The sequence below is a fragment of the Phodopus roborovskii genome, unplaced genomic scaffold, assembly GCF_943737965.1.
Source record: "Phodopus roborovskii unplaced genomic scaffold, PHOROB, whole genome shotgun sequence".
NCBI lineage: Eukaryota > Metazoa > Chordata > Mammalia > Rodentia > Cricetidae > Phodopus > Phodopus roborovskii.
The window spans coordinates 6,538,291-6,557,661 of NW_026126602.1; positions in this window are offsets into that span (position 1 = coordinate 6,538,291).

A 19,371-nucleotide genomic window follows, 5' to 3' on the forward strand; every position below is an offset into this window, starting at 1 on the left:
GGCGAGAAGGAGGGGAGAAGCGGCGCTTTTGGTGGCTGAGAGCGAAGGAAACTTGGACGTTCTGAGGAGGAGGCTGTTGGCATCTTGCTTGCTTAGTTAAATCAGCCCTTTCTTTTGCCTGGAAAAGAGGGAGAAGGGAGTAGTTTTCATTTCTGACCGAAACTTGAGGGGGTACGGGGGGGGGCGGAACGTAGGATGGAAACGTGTCCTTCACAGCATCTGCTCTTTTTTTTTTTTTTTTTTTTTTTAAGGCAAATTATCAAATTCCCTTCCTTGTCGGTTAAGGAAATGATTAAACCTGGTTTGCCAGGGATGGTCTTAGCTGTGAGAGAGTAATGGAGACATCTACTGGCTGAGCTTCAAGGAAAAATAAATGTCATATTTAAGAAACCTCTTCTTTGGGGCCAGAGTGGAAGGAAACCCGTGAAAATAAAGATGTGTAGAGAAAGGGCATGACCAAGAAGTGCATATTGTAGACTATGAGAGAATAGGACTAGAAAGAGTGAGTCTGTGCTGTGTGGGATACAGTCACTGCGGGTGAGTTAGCAGAATTGGTGAATAACAACTCAGACTTCAGAGAAGGGTTGAATAGGTGTGCCAGCTCCTTAAACAATTGGGAGTGCCCCTAAGCCACCTGACTGTATTGCTTGAAGCTTCCTATGGTATTTGAGAGTGTCTCCTACATTCTGACAATAGACAAATAGTGCAGAGAACTATATTATTGTATGCATCTGCACTTTCAAATTCCTCATGACACACAGAGAAAACCCCACATTCATTTTAGCTCCTAACTCACAAAAATTTCACACATAGCAGTCCAAGATAGTAGAAGATCATATGATGCTGAGCAGCTTATTGAAGAGGGACAGAGGAGTCATTTGACACAATAAGAACCAAGCATCAAGGGAAGGATCAAACTGGCTTTTTAGGACAATCTTGTCCCCCCAAAACCCTACCCACTCTCAGTATGCAGCATTAACCCATTAGTGAGAGTAAAGTCCTCCATACACCACTTACCTTCTACTAGGTCCCACCTCTTAACTTCTTACCATATCAACACCTTCACTCAGTGGACAACGCTTCCAAAGAAGGAACCTTCAGAGCACCATCCACATCAAGTAATAATGATAGCTAAGTACTGATGTGAGAGACAAAGAACCAAAAATCTGCTCCACCACAATCATGGTGGTTCTTTAGACATCTAAGCTACCATATGGTAGGCTCTCACTATCTGCTCAGTAATTAATGAATGAACAAGAGGGTAATGAAGATAATTACTCCTTTCTCATGAGGACTACTCTGCTCAGTGAACTAGGGATTGAAGGCTTTTGGAATAAGACTTAGCAACCAGTTTTCTCAAATGCTGGACATAGTTCCAAAGTGAGTTTTGTAGCTATGAAAAGAATAGTTATTCAACTTGTATGTATTTATATGTAGCTTCTGTGTTCATATCTGTCCTAGTTAGGTATACTATTGCAATGATGAAACACCATGACCAAAAGCAAGTTTGAGAGGAAAGGGTTTATTTAGCTTGCACTTCCACATCATAGTCCATCATTGAAGGAAGTCAGGGCAGGAACTCAAACAGGGCAGGAATGTGGAGGTCATAGAAGGTTGGTGCTTACTGTTTCTCAGCCTGCTTTCATATGGAATCCAGGACCATCAACTCAGGAGTGTCCCACCCACAATGGTCTAGGCCCTCCCCCATCAATCACTAATTAAGAATATGCTCTATGGGTTTGCCTACAGCCCAATCTTACAGAAGTATTTTCTCATTTAAGGATCCTTCTCTCCAATGATTCTAACCTGTGTCAAGTAAACATAAAACTAGCCAGTGTAATATCCTATTTTTGCTAAAATTTTGCTTTGCAACATATGCTCCTATGTTAAGTAGAAGCAATTCCAGTTTCATAGTCTGTTACAATGCATGTGGCAATAATTACAGATAGAGTTTATGTTGAGTTTATCATGGTATACTCGGTTTTTACATCTTTTCAACTAAGAACTAAAGTGTAATTCCCTCATTGAGTATTTTAGAACACATGTAAAACTTGCTTAAAATTCTTTAAATTTCTCTTGTATATAACTTAGAAGGAAGCTATTTTTTATTAGTTGCTCCATTATACAATGGCCCAGAATTTAAAAAAAAAAAAAACCCTCTGGCCCTGTCACTGTTTTAAAAAAACGTATGTGGGGCTGAAGAGATGGCTCTGCAATTAGGAGCACTGACTTGGTGCTCTTTCAAAAGACCTAGGTTCATTTTCCAGCACCTACATGGTGGCTCACAACCATCTGTAACTCCAGTTCTAGGGCATCTGGTACCCTCTTCTGACCTCTGCCAGCATCAGGCATGAATAGGATGCACATACATACATGCAGACAAAACACTTATGTACATTAAATAAATAAATTATAAAAGAAATTTATAAATAATAATAACACAGTTTAGTTATGTGTGGAGGTTCATGCCTGCAAATCATCCTAGCATGTGTGACATCAAGCAGTAGTATCACATATTTCAGACCAGTCTATGCTATGGAGAAAAATCTTATCTCAAAAACCCAATAGCTGGAGATGTAGTTGAGTAGTTGAGTCCTTGCCTCACATGCCAAGGCTCTAGATTTGATACCAGCATTGCAAGAAAGCAAAGAGAAAATGTAAATTATTGTCAACAGTATATTTGTTTCAGCCCAATATATCAAAATTGTGATTTTTATCATTTCAATAAATAAACAATATAAAATTACTAGCAATCTCTCTAACATTTTCAGTAATAGTTTTAATATCATGTGTATTTTATATTCATTGAATCTAGCATTTCACACTAGCCTCAATAAGTCACCTATCACTAGAAACTACCATAAAGCACAGATCTAGAAAACAGTAAGATGTGGTTCAGAACACTGTAAAAAAAAAAAAAAAAAAAATCTAGGTACCAGCAAGATAAGATCACCGAGATTCACATGGCCTGGAATTGATCCATTCAATAGATCTTGTCAAGATGCCTAAATAAAAATATAACCCTGTGCTTTAGTATCCATTAGCAGAGTAAATAATCACTCCAAAAGTTTCATTAGGAACCAAGATTTAACAATAAATAAATAAACAATCAAAGCAGAAGAAAAACCCCTACCAACTCACATTACTTCAGTAAATGTTTAGTGAACCTCTACTAACTAACTACTAAGTCTGGTACTGAATTAAAACAGGTGCAACATCTGCTTTCCTGGCTGTCATGCTCAAGTGAGTGCAAAGAGGCAAACAAACAAGGCAATTACTGTGATGAGGACCTTGAAGAAGTACACACTGTGAAATGATAAAGAGCAGAGGTATGGAGACAGGTAGTTTCTTGTAGGAAAAGATAAACAGAAATAAGGAGTAAGAAGAGGTGACAATTGACCTGACACCAAAAAATAGGTAGTAAACTAAGTATAAGAGAAGGAAAACCAGACCAATATCCCTCATGAACATTGACACAAAAATACTCAATAACATACTGGCAAACCAAATCCAAGAATACATCAGAGAAATCATCCACCATGAACAAGTAGGCTTCATACCTGGGATGTAGGGATGGTTTAAAATGCAAAAACCTATCAACATGATCCACCATATAAACAAACTGAAAAAGGAAAACCACATGGTCATCTCCCTAGATGCTGAAAAAGCCTTCAACAAAATTCAACACCATTTCATCAAGGATAACAGGAACATACCTAAACATAATAAAGGCAATATATAGTAAACCAACAGCCAATATCAAACTGAATGGAGAGAAGCTTAAAGTAATTCCTCTAATATCAGTAACAAGACAAGGCTGCCTTCTCTCTCCATATCTCTTCAATATTGTACTAGAAGTTCTAGCTAAAACAATAAGACAACAAAAGGAGATCAAGGGGGATACAAATCGGAAAGGAAGAAGTCAAACTGTCTCTATTTGCAGATGATATGATAGTTTACATAAGCAACCCAATAAACTCTACTAGGGAACTCCTATAGCTGATAAACACCTTCAGCAAACTAGCAGGATACAAGATAAACTCAAAAACATCAGTAGCTCTACTATTTCAGATGGCAAAGGGGATGAGAAAGAAATCAGAGAAACATCACCCTTTACAATAGCCACAAACAACATAAAGTATCTTAGGGTAATGTTTACCAAACGACATTATAATAAGAACTTCGTGTCTTTAAAGAAAGAAATTAAAGAAGATACCAGAAAATGGAAAGATCCCCCATGCTCTTGGATAGGTAGGATAAACATAGCAAAAATGGCATTCTTGCCAAAAAGCAATAGATAGATTCAATGCAATCCCCATTAAAATCCCAGCACAATTCTTCACTGACCTTAAAAATGACAATGATCAACTTTATATGGAAAAACAAAAGACCCAGGATAGCCAAAACAACCCTGTACAATAAAGGAACTTCAGGAAGCATCACCATCCCTGACTTTAAGCTCTACTACAGAGCTATAGACCTCAAAACAGCCTGGTATTGATACAAAAATATACAAGGGGACCGATGGAATCGAATCAAAAACCCTGATATTAACCCACAAACCTACGAACACCTGATTTTTGACAAAACAGCTAAGTATACAATGTGGGGAGGAAAGCATCTTCAACAAATGGTGCTGGCACAACTGGATGATGGTGTGTAGAAGAGGGCAGATAGACCCATGTCTATTGCCACACTCAAAACTCAAGTCCAAATGGATCAAAGACCTCAACATCAATCCAACCACACTGAACCTCTTAAAAGAGAAAATGGGAGGTACGAATCTTACATCTGACAAAGGGCTGATCTTCAAAATATAAAAAGAACTCAAGAAACTCGTCAACAAAACACCAAATCACCCTATTAAAAAATGAGGTACAAAACTGAAGAGGGAATTCTCAATAGAGGAAATCAAAAAGGCTGAAAGACACTTAAGAAAGTGCTCAGCATCCTTAGCTATCAGGGAAATGCAAATCAAAACAACTTTGAGATACCATCTTACTCCTGCCAGAATGGCTAAAATTAGAAACACCAATGACAACTTATGCTGGAGAGGATGTAGAGTAGGGGAATACTCCTCCACTGCTGGTGGGAGTGCAAACCATTTTGTAGATCAGTATGGCGGTTCCTCAGGAAAATGGGAATCAGTCTACCACAGGACCCAGAAATCCCCCTCTTAGGCATATATCCAAATGATCCACATCCATGCAACAAAGACATGTGTTCAACTATGTTCATAGCAGCATTATTTGTAATAGCAAGAACCAGGAAGCAACCTAGATGCCCCTCAACTGAAGAATGGATAAAAAAGATGTGGCACATCTACACAATGGAAAACTACTCTGCCGAAAAAAAAAAAAAAAAACAATGGAATCTTGAAATTCTCGGGCAAGTAGATGGAACTTGAAAAAAAAAAAAAAACCATCCTGAATGAGGTAACCCAGGCACAAAAAGAAGAACATGGTATGTACTCACTCATATATGGATTTTAGACATAGATCAAAGGATCACCAGCCTGTAATTCACACCGCAAGAAGAACTATGATACAAGGTGTATTCTAAGAGATTCATATAAAGTCCTTCACAAAAGTGGAAGGGACAAATTCTCCAGAGCACATGGGGAGTTGGGGTGTCCGTGAATAGAGAGGGAACTAGGAGAAAGAGAAGGGGAGAAGAGGAAAGCATGTGCGACTAGGAAGATTGAGTCAGGGGAGAAATAGAAGGCAGGAGAGAGACAGAGACGGGGGGACATAAAAGAGGGAACCATTATAGGATTGAAGAGAAAACTGAACCTAAAAAAAATGTCCAGAGACTTACAAGACTGACCACAACTAACAATTTGAGCAACAGTGGAAAGGCTACCATAAATGCCCTTCCCTGATAATGAGATCAATGACTAACTTAGCCACCATCATGGAGCCCTTATCCAGTACCTGTTGGAAACAGAAGCAAACACCCATACATAAACACTGAGTCAAACTAGAATCCAGATGCAGAGAGGGAGGACAAGACCATGCTGCAGAAACACATAGAGACAAATGACCTGAACAAGGAGGAGCTAATGGGCCCCCATACTGATAGCTGGGAATCCATCATGGGACTGACTCAGACCCCCTGAACATGGGTCTCATCTAGAAGGCCTGAGCAGTCTAAGGGTCCTCAGACAGTGGAATCAAGATGTATTCCTGGTGCACAAAAGGACTTTGCGGGCACATTCCCCATGGAGGGATACTCCCTTAACCTAGAGACAGGAGAGAAGTCCTAGTCCCTACTCCAAATGACTTGACAGATTTAGATGAGGCCTCCTGGAGGGCATCACTCTATATGTGGAGTGGGGAGGTGAATGGGAGGGGAGGGTGGTTGGAGTGCATGTGAGTGTGGGAGAGAGGAAAAGAGGCAGGGAGAGAGAAGGAACTGGGATCGATATGTAAAATAAAAATAAAAATAAAAAATAAAATAATATAAAAAATTAAAATTAAAAAAGAAATGTAATGTATAAGTTAGTACAGATTGTAATTACCGATGATAGTCAAAACTGTGAGTTAAGTTAGTTAGATTTCTAGATATATAGAGATGTATTTGAGATGAATAGGCATTCTTCAAACCTTTCAAAGACCTACAGAATATGGCATTTAAAATGGTTTAGTTTTTCTTGACAATGAGGCACAACTGCTCCTGGCACCACCCCCTGCATCAGAAAGGAAGATGGACATCGAAGAAACTTTGCTTTCAATATGGCAAGACTAGCCATTTGGACAAGGTACTGCTCTTGTCTGGACTGTTTGACTTTATGCTATATAAACTGGACATGCAGGACCCACAGGAAAAGTGACTACTGATACAAGATGGACATTGCCTCAGGGTTCCTGCTTCATGGAAGAGTCTGCCAGACATTCTACAGGACACAGAAAAAAGTGAATGACAGTTTAAAAGTGGACAGTTTAAAATTTCCTGCTTTGCTGAAGAGTCTGCCAGATGCACTATGGCCTATATGCTGCAGATGGAACATTACAGAACTTCATGTTCCTGACCAGGTAACGAGATGTCTCTGTCATTTCTAGAGTTTATAAATTATCCTTCTGTGGTCTTTGATGGAGTTGAAGACAGATAGTTATGGTTATAGTTTTCCTTAGTTAGGATTAAAGATAAGTTACATATAGGACTTTAGACTCACAAAGAAGGATAGATAATAGACTATTTTCTTTCAATCTTACTAAATGTTAATGAACTAAATATTGTTAACTGTGATTCTTATTTGATAACTGTTATGTGATATATTTTGCTATGCTAAGGTTAAAACCCTTCTTTTTATTTTAGATAGAAAAGAGGAGATGATGGAAAGTGTTATTGTGTAAATATGTTTCTCTTATTGGTTAATGAATAAAGCACTGTTGGCCAATAGGAAAGGAAGATAGGCGGGACTAGGAGACTAGGGGGAGAGAGGAAGGAGTAGGGAGGAGTTTCAAGATGGAGGATCTACAGGGTAGTATGCTGGGCCCTCTCTCCGGTAAGATGAGACCATGTGGAAATACTTAGGCTAATAGAAATGGGTTAATATTTAATACACAGCTAGCCTATAAGAAACCAGTAACAGGCAAACAGAATTATATATATATAGAGAGAGAGAAGGAAAACCTTACGTCGCTAGAAAGTAGGGTATGAAGACACTGTGGCTACAAATATTCTCTCCTAACAACTTTGATGGATGGAGGGCAAGCCCTGCTACTGACTAAAGTGCATGGGTAATACAAAAGCTCTCAACAATAGAGACAAAAAGAAAATCATTTTTTAGATAATTAAGACAGTCAGTGAGTGTGGTATGAATGTCTCCCTCCTCTGTTACATGAATATAATTTGTAGGTGGAGATTTGTAGATAAATATCTCTGTGCTTGCCTCAAAATTAAGAATTAAGTTATCTAAATGCACATTAATTCTGTGTGAGAGTTAGAACAATGAATACCAAACTTAGAGGCACAGTGTGAAAAGGCCCAGGTCATTTTCATCACAACCTGAAAAGCCAATCAAGTAGAGAACAAGTTTTCATTCCTGAGAAAGCAATATGTAATGGAGTTACAAGTTATTCATGGTCATTTTATGATTCATCACTAGTTTTAAAAGGAAGAAAAACCTAAAGGTTAAGAGCCCTTGCTACTCTTCCAGAGGACCGGAGTTTGGTTCCCAGTACCCACGGCAGGTGGCTCACAACCATCTTTAACTCCAACTCTAGAGGATCCATTGCCTGCTTCTGACACTCATGAGCTCCTGCACATACATGACATGTACACCATGCACATGTGCACACATGCAAATGTGTGCATGCGTGCACACACACACACAGGAATAAAAATACTAAAATGGAAATCTTTAAAGGGCCGTGTAAACTTGGTGTATCTTTTGGTAAAAGGAATGGGAGGAGGTTAAAACAGACTGACATCAAGTTTTACAGGATCAGTAGAGGTGGGAGTACTTTTTAATGTTTGAATACTATGCTAATTCATTCTTAATAGTAAGAATTAGGAAGTCAGAGAAACTGAAAGGACATTAGATTGATGGTTAGGAGACCCAGATCTGATTGGCCTTTCCTTTATCTAATTTTGTGACTCACAATTTCCTTCACCTGAGCATTTTGGCCCATCTCTAAAGCTGGAGTGATGTAGCAGAAACACTTCTGCAGCTGAGTGACAAATAATGTGGCTAGATAGATTTTCCAAGAGTTTGTTGTTCTTAATAATCCAGGATTTACAGAGTAGATATTATTTTTAAATAAATAATGCTAAGTCTTAGTAAGTAAAGTAGTATGGCCCCAATAAAAATTTCAGATAAAACTATAGAGACACAGCAGTCTCTCAATATAACATAAACTGAGAGATGGGGCTGCCTCTGCCTGTCTTGCTGAGAGCTTCTATTTTCTTAACACATATCCTATACTTGGGTCTCATTTGCTCATTTGCAAAATGATGATTACAGTCTTTGTGATCTAAGACTAGTGGTTTTGAAATTTCCGCATGAAGAAGTATCACTAGAGAATTCTTATCTCGTGGGTCTGAGCAGGACTTAAGAACCTGTATTTTAATGATGTAAGTGGTTCTAATGTAAATGTTCCATTGAGTGCATGCTGATGTTGCCTTAAGACATGGAAAATTATTGTAAAACAAAGAAAGATCTGGGAAACACAAAGCCTTGTGATGAACTGAGACTAAAATTGAAACCAGTGTAGAGTATCATTATTGTCATCATTAGAGTCATTGTGGGGTGTTTACAGTGGCCAAGCATCATCCTAAGGAGTTCACATAATTTAGCTCACTTAATCTTCATTACAACAATATGAATTCAGTGCCATTACATTTTACAAGCAGGAAACAATCACAGCAACAGCAAAATGAATTGTCCTCAGTAATATAGCCATCTGGCTCCAAATGTCAGGCTTCTAATCACTAGACCAGTGGTTCTCCATTGCTAATAAACACTGGGCTCACCTGAAACACTTTCAAAAGGCAGACTGGCGATCTCACCCACCCAGAGGTCTGTTATAGTGGGGCTGGAACGGAGCCTGAGAACCAGGACTCCTAACACTTTTCTAAGTTGTACTGCTGGTCCAGGGGCCACATTCTAGGAACCACTGTTGTGCACCACACCTGACACCATCATAACATTTGTGTTCTATGTTATGTACTTTGCTCACTCACCACTCTGACAAAATGCTTGATGTCAATGACTTGGGGGAGGAAGGTTCTAGTTTGGCTCATGGTTTCAGAAGGGTCAGTCCATCACAATAGGGATGGCACGGTGGAACAGAACAGTCTGTGTCATGGGAGCCAGGAAGCAGAGAAATGGCCATATAGAAGAGAGCCAAGGCAAGTGTCAAACATGATATGGTTACTTTCTCTAACTGGGCCTCACCTCCAGCCTTTTATCCCCTCTCAGAAATGATATGAAAGGCTTACAGCATCCACTGGACCACAGGCCTAATGATCTACTGCCCCCTGGAAACACCCTCAGAGAAGTCCAGAAGGCACTTACTAGATTCCTTAGGGATTTCCTAATGTGGTCAAGTTGACAGAGAATAACTATGAGGTGTGCTATAGTCTTCTGTGCATTTTTACATGGGAAGAACAGAAAGTCAAAGTTAGTAGATAAAAAGTTGCTGGAAATCTAAGAAAAAAATCTAGTCCGTGTATTTTCAACTTAGGAAGCTTACTGTAGATGCTTATGTTTTTCATTTAGCATTTTGTTTTCATCTGCCTCCAGTTTAACCTTAAATCTGTGCCCCTCGGTCAGCCTCCTTCCTAACACCTCTTTCCTGTGTTGTCTCCTCTGCTTTTTTTCTGTGAAGGGCAAAACTTGGGCTCCTCTCACATTCCCACTGAAGTGAGTTATTTTAAAAATAAAAATAAACTACCAAGTAGAGCACTAACTGCAGAGTCATTCCAGTCCCTACACTTTGATGCCAACCAACTGTTCCTCTTACACCTTGTGCTGCCTTTAGGACCTGTAGGCCCTAAAGACCTGTGCAAACACGGGAAGAAATCACCGGGGATAGGCAAATCCTGAACACACCAAAGCAGAGCATTTTTACCCAGTTTTTACCAGCGTGATCCATAACTCTGACCTCACACACACACACACACACACACAAAAAAAAAAAAAAATCCAGCTTATAAAAATCCAAGCCAATGACTAACTCCATTTCTCATTAAGAAATAAGAATGGTCTCCAAAAAAGTTAAAATAAGATTTATAAAACAAATAAGTAAATAATTTTTAAGTGCTGGGACAAGTTTGTGGATAAGGAGAGGTGGAAGTGAATTTTTTTTTTTTTTTGCTCAACTTTGCCTCAGTTGTTGAGGGAAGCAGCTCACCTGACATATCCATCTGCAGTCAGATCTTAGTGTTCTTGCCCTCAGCATATTACCTTGAGCATGAGCATGACCACTCACATCATGCTCAGGCACAACTAGGTATTCCGTCTTAAACACAGGAATGTGGATGTCTTAGTTATCTTTCCCAATACATTATTATAACATATATATCTTCACACATCTTTCCCAGTGCACATTATATAAATAATGTTTAAACAAAAGTTCATCGTGATTCGTGGCTTGGGAGATTTGTTTGTAGTCATTTGACTCCATGTTTCTGGGCCTGTCATATCACCACAGTAACAGAAACATATGAGAGACATTACCAACCACATAGCAGGAGGCAGAGACAGATGCCAAGAGGCAGGAGGCAATTACATCCTTCATGCCCCAAGGTACCTAATTTTCTTCAACTAAGCCCCACTTCCAACTGTTCATCATGTTCCAACAATGCCACCGCATTTCAAATTTTTATCATGGATTAATCCATTGATTAGGTCAGAACCCTTAGGATCCAATCACTTCCTCAACCCCATCAGCTGGCAACAAAGACCCCTCTCTCTATATGTGAACCTGTGGAGGATTTCATCACTAAATAATAATAGTTAAGAACTGTCTGCATGATATATATGTATCATGTTCATAAAACAACAGCTCATCATTCATGAAGAGCAGACACTCAAGAGGTAGCATGGATAAGTCTAGAGGACATTCTTTTGAGGGCACAGAAAGCAATGACCTGACCCTCAACAGCACAGGACAAAGTACCATAGTCAAAAAAAATATATTGTAAAGATCCAAAATAGCAACTGACTCCTTTTCTCATCATGAAATAAAAATTACTCCAGAAAATTAAAACAAATCTACAAAATAAACAATTTGTAAATGGTAGGGCATGGGGATAAGAAGGGATGGTCTCATGGTCTCACATAATAAACAGATAATAAATAGTCTTCTAAGAACATACCTTTGGGAGGTCACTAAGATCAGATGGGGTCATGGGGAGTAGAGCCTTCTTTTTTTATTTATGTATTTTTTAAATTTATTTTATATAACAAAGTCCAATTAAATGAAAACAAACATTTATACACAATATTTGGGAATTTGGGCGTCGTTCTTTCCAAACTACTTCCTGCTGGTAAGGGGCGCTGTCATGGGGGATTCGAAGAAGATTCAGATATCCTGGCTGTAATCTGTAGAGCTGTTTTGTCCAGCTGTTTTGAATGTAGGATCACCTGGTACTCTGTTTCAGGCGGTCTGGCATGATCAAACCACATTAGTCTGGAAGGAATCCACATCTTTTCATTTTCTGTGGAAACAAAAATAGAAATCCTTTTCCCCAGTATCTTGTCCTTCAACTTAAATTTTAGAGTCAAAGCATTTTTTTTAATTTAATTTATTATTTTACATGTCGATCCCAGTTCCCTCTCCCTCCCTCCCTTTTTCCCTCCCTCCCTCCTTCCCTCCCTTTTACCCTCTCTGCCCTCTCACATACACCCTAACCACCCTCCCCTCCCATCCCCCCACCCCAATTCCATATGTAGGGGAATGCCATCCAGTTGGGGTCATGTAGATCTGACAGGTCATGTGAAGTAGGGACTAGGGCTTCTCTCCTGTCTCTAGATTAAGGCAGTTATCCCTCCATGGGGGATGTGTTCGCAAAGTCCTTTTGTGCACCAGGGATACATCCTGGGGGGAGTGGAACCTTCTTATATGATCGATGTCTTTGTAAGAAGAAGAGAGACTCCTGTTAACATCCTCACTGCATCTTCACTTAACATCCTGCAACACCTTGAGACTACAGATTCCTACCAATAATCTGAACCACACTTGACATAGCCACCCAGTCTTGAATTCCCAGGCTTCACCACCACCAGAGGGATAAACCTTTATCCTTGATAAATTACTCCATTTTCAGTATTCAGTTATAGCAACAGAAAACTTTCTAAAACACCAAAAACTCATATCCCAAGCCCAGTCTCCCTTGTCTAGCAGTCCTTTTGTGAGATTTTCTTTTTTCACCCTACCACTTCTCCATTACCTTTCAGGGGTCTCCAGATCCAATCAGGTTTATGCTAACAAAGCTGACCTGGCTGCATTCTTAGTAGCTAATCCTGTCTACTGAGAAAACATCTGTAAATGCATGCCTCCTCTCCATTGGAACACTTAACATCAGCAACACTCAAACACTTCCCCACATGTGACATGTGAGTCAATGACTATGTACATGAAAAGATAACTCTGCCTCATTAGCCATGAGAGAAATGAATATAAAAACCACAGTGAGATTTCACTTTACACCTGCAGGAAGAGCTATAATACACAAGGCAGAAGACAACAAATGATGATAGAGAGGTGGAGAATCAGGGGCCTTCATATATCAGATGGGAATTTAAAGAGGCATAGCCTACCTAGACAACAGCCATCACTCAGAATGTTAGACAAAAACTACCACATGACCCAAATGCGGAAGAGTGGTGCATAAGGAAGCCCCAGAAGAAACAAAACTGAGTGGAAGAAAACACTGACCCTCCAGGCCATAAAAACGATGAGGTGTGGTGTCCAAGAACAGTACAATGACATGGGAATGGAGGCACAGACAGAGGTGCCAAGGACCCAGTGTTGTGACTACTTTTGTAAGGCACTGGAGGGTTTAGATAGGACTGACAAAAGTCCCAGGCTGCCATAAACTGAAGGAGAAGTCATCTAGGGCTCAGTAAGGCACGATGGGATTTTTCAGGAGGCAGCATGATGCATTGAAGAAGGCAATGTGGTTACAAATTACACATCAGGACTCTAATTTTCTGGTCATGAATATTACCCATAAGCACCCTCTGTATATTAGAGACAAATAAGGTTGTCTTAATATAGGAATAATGTTAATATGGCAAAAAAAATTTGCCATTCTGTCAAGAAACAGAATTCTAATTGAATGATTTTTCATATATTTATATAAAGGTATTCCTATATCAACTGAAAAAAAAAATGAACAGCACACACAAATATTAGGCAGAAGCACACACAACCAGTAGGCAATAAGCAAGTGACAGAATATTCAGACTTGTTACTGAGTGGAAACACAAGTTAAAAACACAGGCAGATACAAGTTAAATCTCCATGCCTGACAAAAGTTTGGAAGCTGAATATTGCTAAGTTACCAGCACCAGCTGTGCAGATAAGAGAAAAGTTGTGTATCCCCAAAGTCTCCTTGGCATTGGCCTGGTTACTTTGGAAAACAGTTTAGCATTATCTTATAACATCAAGCTTCCACAATTGCTGGTCACTCCCATTATTGACATGAATACAAAAAGGAACTAACTCCTTTTGATGTGTGCAAGCATGTCAACAGTATCCGCTCTAATAAGAAAAAACAGAAGCAACACAATCACTTATCAGCAAGGAGTACTTAAACTGCAACATGTGCAGACAAAACAGAAGCAAGGGGATTGTGCACCTGGGATGGGGGAGGAGCTCAAGTCCTTGGTGGGGGGAACTCTGAAGATGGCACAGAGATGGACATAGAGCTGGTGAAAACATCAGGTGCCACATGGTGGACTTCCAAGAGTTCATTTAAAAGAAATAAATAAATAGATCAGATCATGAACTGAGAAGGGAAGAAATTTCCTCTGGCAAGTTTCTTTTGTCAATGGTCTTGATCCCTGACAAATGTCTTCATGGCTTGCATTTCACAGACCCACAGATCTGACTGTTATGCAAATGTCCCAGCAGATGCCAGACTCTTTTCCTCTTCCTACATCAGTCTTTCCATGGAGTTTGGCCTAGCAGCCCAGTGCTCTGCCATGGCTCCGGGGAGGTGTTGGGATCATGACAGATTTTGCTTCTATGTCCTCTTTGAACCAGCTCTTTTCATTAATAACAGCTGTCAATCATCCTCAACGTGCCTAAGACACATTGAGGCCAAACTTGAATTTGCTTTCTTGCACTAAGGTCCTACTTGCCTTCCTCGCCTGTGTCTAAACTTGGGTAGTCTATCTCCAAAGCACTATTTCTGGACCTCCACATGTCTCCCGCTGGACCGTCTGGCTGACCCACTTTCCCAGTGGAGCAATACAGTCCCCTATCTATGCTCAAACCGTGAACAGAAGGCCAAGGAAATGAGAAGCTGTGTCCCCACTGAGGGCAGCTAAGCTCCCAGCATGGGGCACACAAGGGAGATCACAGAGGCCCTGCAGAATTTTCCAGAAAGCCAGTTCTGATCAATGGCTGAGCAGCATGGTCCCCGAAGAAATGGTCCTTGGCTTTTGAGCACAAATAAACAGTAATATGAAAGTGAGGGAAAACCACAAATTTAATCTGATATATATCACAGTATACACCAAAATGGTTACAGCATCTGAAAACTGAGTAAAAATAAAAAATAAAAAAAAAAGTAAGGATTTGCCTATTTGACAATAGGTATTTATAGATTCCCTAAGGAGAGCTGCTGGGGTGGGGGAGGGGCAGGGGGAAGGGAGGTGGGGAGGAGCCTAAAAAAGAATGAAGTTTCTGCACTTGATCCCTGCTTTTGGTCCCAGCCACTGATCTGTCCTTTTCTAACAAGGTTTTAGGGTATGAATGCAGAAGGGCTTACTTCCCACAGTTACTACTTTTTAGACAGATAGATGCCCCCCAGGGATTTCAGCGTTTCTGTGAAAGTGGAGGTTAGCTGGTCAGACCTCCTTCTAATAGCAAGAGAAACCCTCCCAGCAGGACACTTCTCTAAAACACCCAGGCACTGTGGAGCTGGAGGTGTGCCTGAGTGAACAGGCCAGGCCCTGGGTTTGATCCCCAGGGCTTCAAAATAAGAAGAAAGAAACTGTGCAAGTTGGCAGTTGTCCCAGGAAAGAAGGAAGCACAGTTAGACGCTCAGGCAGGCTAGAGAGCAGGCCATGAGAATAAAAAATGATTCCAGATCGTTGCCTCCTGCGAAGCTTTTTCTACCCTGATTATCGCATACCGACTAAAGTTTAAAAGTAGACGATCCCTTAAACATAGGAAGATAGACTTCATACAGCAGTCCCACAATTGCCAAATAAGTTTGTCTCTAAAATCAGCTGGAAGTCATCTAAAGAGTAAATTCTTAAGAGAAAGAAAAACAAAATCAAGATCTAAGCAACAGAAATACTGATAGACATGCTAAGTGAAAAGAGGGAACCTCACAGGATCCCACCCTTATAGGAAGAACTTCAGGCAACTAATGTCTGCTGGGAGAGAAAGAATGAGCCACCCTCCCAGGGAAGAGGCCCCTGACTGGTTATCCGATGCAGAGTGATCACCCTGGAATCATTTACATACACATAAGCAACAAAAATGGACTCTGATGACTGTATTTACATATTTATGAATACATATGCATATGCATGGATGATAATAATAAAAAGAGGTTATTGTTATGATATGATTATATGTAAATCAAATGCAAAATATGTGAATATTAGAGCCAGGAAATCCTTAATGACATTGACAGGTGACTTCTGAATTTCTGAAAAACCAAAAGTCACCATGAGTTCCTCGCAAATTATGATAAAGTTGTTCTCATGTCTGGTCTGTTGGTCTTGCATTACACTGTCTAGGGACTAAGGTAAATTTCCCAACCTTTGCATCTTCTTCTTCCTTGCGGGAAGGTGGCTTTAAAACCTAATCAGACAGACCACTGGGCCACAGTACTAAAAAGGAGAAGTTTGGGTATTAAAAGTGTATTAAAAGTGAAGAAGACATACCTAAAAATGGGAATAAATAACAAAAGTGCACATGCCTGCCTGTGTGTAGTACACCCCTACTGATAAATGTATATACCTGCTTTGTGTAGTATACCTACTGAAAATGCATAGACATATCTGTGTGTGGTATACCTACTAGGTGCTACATCTACTGAGTGCCTCTTTTAGGATTTGTTTCCATTCTTTAAACTCTTTATGTAAGCAACTGAAATAAAACTGTGGGTCATGGATTCATTTCTTCCTGAGAAAAGGACCACCCACCCCCTTTCCTCCCTGGTGCAAACATAACTTCCAGACAAAACTCAAAGGAAAACACAGGGGAGTAGGGAAAGGCAGTCCTGAGGAGGCAGTCTAGCCTCAACACTGAAGACTTTGTTCCCAACAGCTTTCAGTTGTCTGTCTAGTTTGGTTTGGCTTGGTGGGGCAGTTTCTTGCTTATAGGAGTGATAGGGCATTAAAAACCAATCCCCGCACTTGAGCCAAAAGGAAATAGCTAAGAAAATGATTCAGCTATCGTACACTATGTGCAACTGCCTACCTGTGGTCCAGCTAGACTTATGCGCTGGAGAGCCACATGCAAGTTGGAATGGAAGCTCTCAAGTAATAGACTCTCAGTGTGACTGTGTTTCATACAGTGTTCAGATGGGCTCATTAATTGTGGCCACACTCCTCACCATTCAGACTGACTTGTTCTTCCCATTGCTGTCACAGACCGAGGTGATATGTCAGAGGGCAGCATGTGACGGTTAGGGTAACAAGCCAAGAGCCCACCCTGTGTGTCTGAGTTGCATATCTCTCATGCTATGCACCAGGGAGTTTGAAGGCATCTCAGGGCCAGCAGAGGCCCATAGAGAATGTACTCAGATTCAGCTGGTACCATGTGACCATCATGCATCTTGAGCTTGCCTCCTGCCATCAAAGCAACACTGTTCTTAAGATCTGACTACTGGAAAAGCAGAGCTATGCTCCTAACCATCCACAGTTTAAAATTCTAAACTTCTCTTAATTTTTTTTTAAATTGGGCTAGCCCAAGCTAGACTCACACTAGTGAAACTCCTAAGTGGTGGATTGCAGGTTTGGCCACCATACTTATCTTGGGTTTTAGCTTTGAATCATCATGAATAAGAAACACAACAAATAATGAGAGAATACCCTAGAAGCCAAATGAAATTTATTTTACTATCTCATTCCAAACAAATAAGGGATTAAGTCTCAACCTTCTAGAAAGCACCTAATTGGTCTCAGGTGCTGAAGCCTCACATAGTGGAAAAGCTTGGGGACATAGTCTACAGGACCTACCTCCACTGTTTACCACTGAGCAAGCCCTGGCCTCAGTGCAAACTCAGACCCAGTGGGTTTCTGATGCACACCAACCAGGACACACACAGTCCAAAGCAATTGCAGCCCTTGCACAAAGCTAAACTCTGATGTGCCTGCAATTTAAGACTTTGAGATTTAGTCAAAATACAAACAAACAAAAAAGGTAACTTTTAAGTACAATGCTTAAAATATAACAATAGTAAAAAAAAAAAAGAAAAGAAAAGAAAAAGAAAAAGAAAGAAAGCATTGCTTGTGTAAATGATTCTAATTCAAATCTAATTGAACACCCTGTGATTTTTAACTGACAACACTGCAAAGATCTTACCTTCATATATATTCCTTTCTGAGACCTTGCTGCCTTGAACCACAAATAAACAGGACTGTCACTTATTAGACCATAGGGACTCTTTTCTAGGGGAGTTATCAGTCTGTCTAGTAGACTTATGGAAAGTGAAATGGAGCCAGGAGTTCTGCAGATGGTTCTCTCTTGCCATGCACCTGCCCTGAGACTGAGAACTACAGCCTGGAAGTAACCACGTGGAGGAAATGAGGTCTCCTAGCCCTCATCTGCACTCTCTTTTCCATTTTTTTTTCCTTGCACTCTTCCATCATCCTCTTCTCTGTTTTCAATATCAAAAGAGAACAGTTGGAAGAGTGTTCCAGCATACCAGGGCCTTCCCAGGTTGCAGAGAGACTTTAAAAGACAGTAAGACTGTTGGAACCCCAGGGAGTCAGGAGACCTCCCAGCAGTAATACAGGGGCAGTAGATACTCTCCTCTTTGATCTGAACTCCATTTTTCCTAGATTTACATTGCAACACTATAGAGTTTTGATGCTATCATAACTCTAAAGAGACGTTACTAAGGAAATGTATTTTGTACAAATAACTAGATTGTTCCCAAAAGTTTCCAAGTTCACATTCAAAATAATGAATGGCCAAAGTACACAAAAGCAGACATGAAAAAGGAAGTTCTTTGCAGTGTTGTTTATGAGAAAGAAACTAGACCAATTCAGTTGTTCTCAATTCAAATGTTGGCTAGATAAATTATACAGTAATTACCTAACATAGCAACTCATTGTAGTGATTTATTCACCATTGTATCAGAGTTCCTAAAGTAAGAAACGGTAGCACTTTAAATAAAAGTCCCAGAGACAGGTATTGGGGTTCAAGCTTCAAGATAAAAATCAGAAAAGCAAGGCAGACAGCCACTAGCTCTCACCTCTACCGGACTTCACTGCTCCTCAGATTCACTCAGACTGCTATGTTCTCAATGTGGCTAGAGACTAACTCTCAAACTGAATTCCAGCTCTGAGACCCTGCTCCTGTCTTCTATACCTCCCTAGTGCTGGGATTAAAGGCATGTGATCCCAGGTGCTGAGATCGCCTTTGTGTGAACTGTTTCGTTTAGGACTGGATCAATTTCATGTAATCAGTATGGCCTTGAACTAACAGAGATCCATCTACCTTTTAA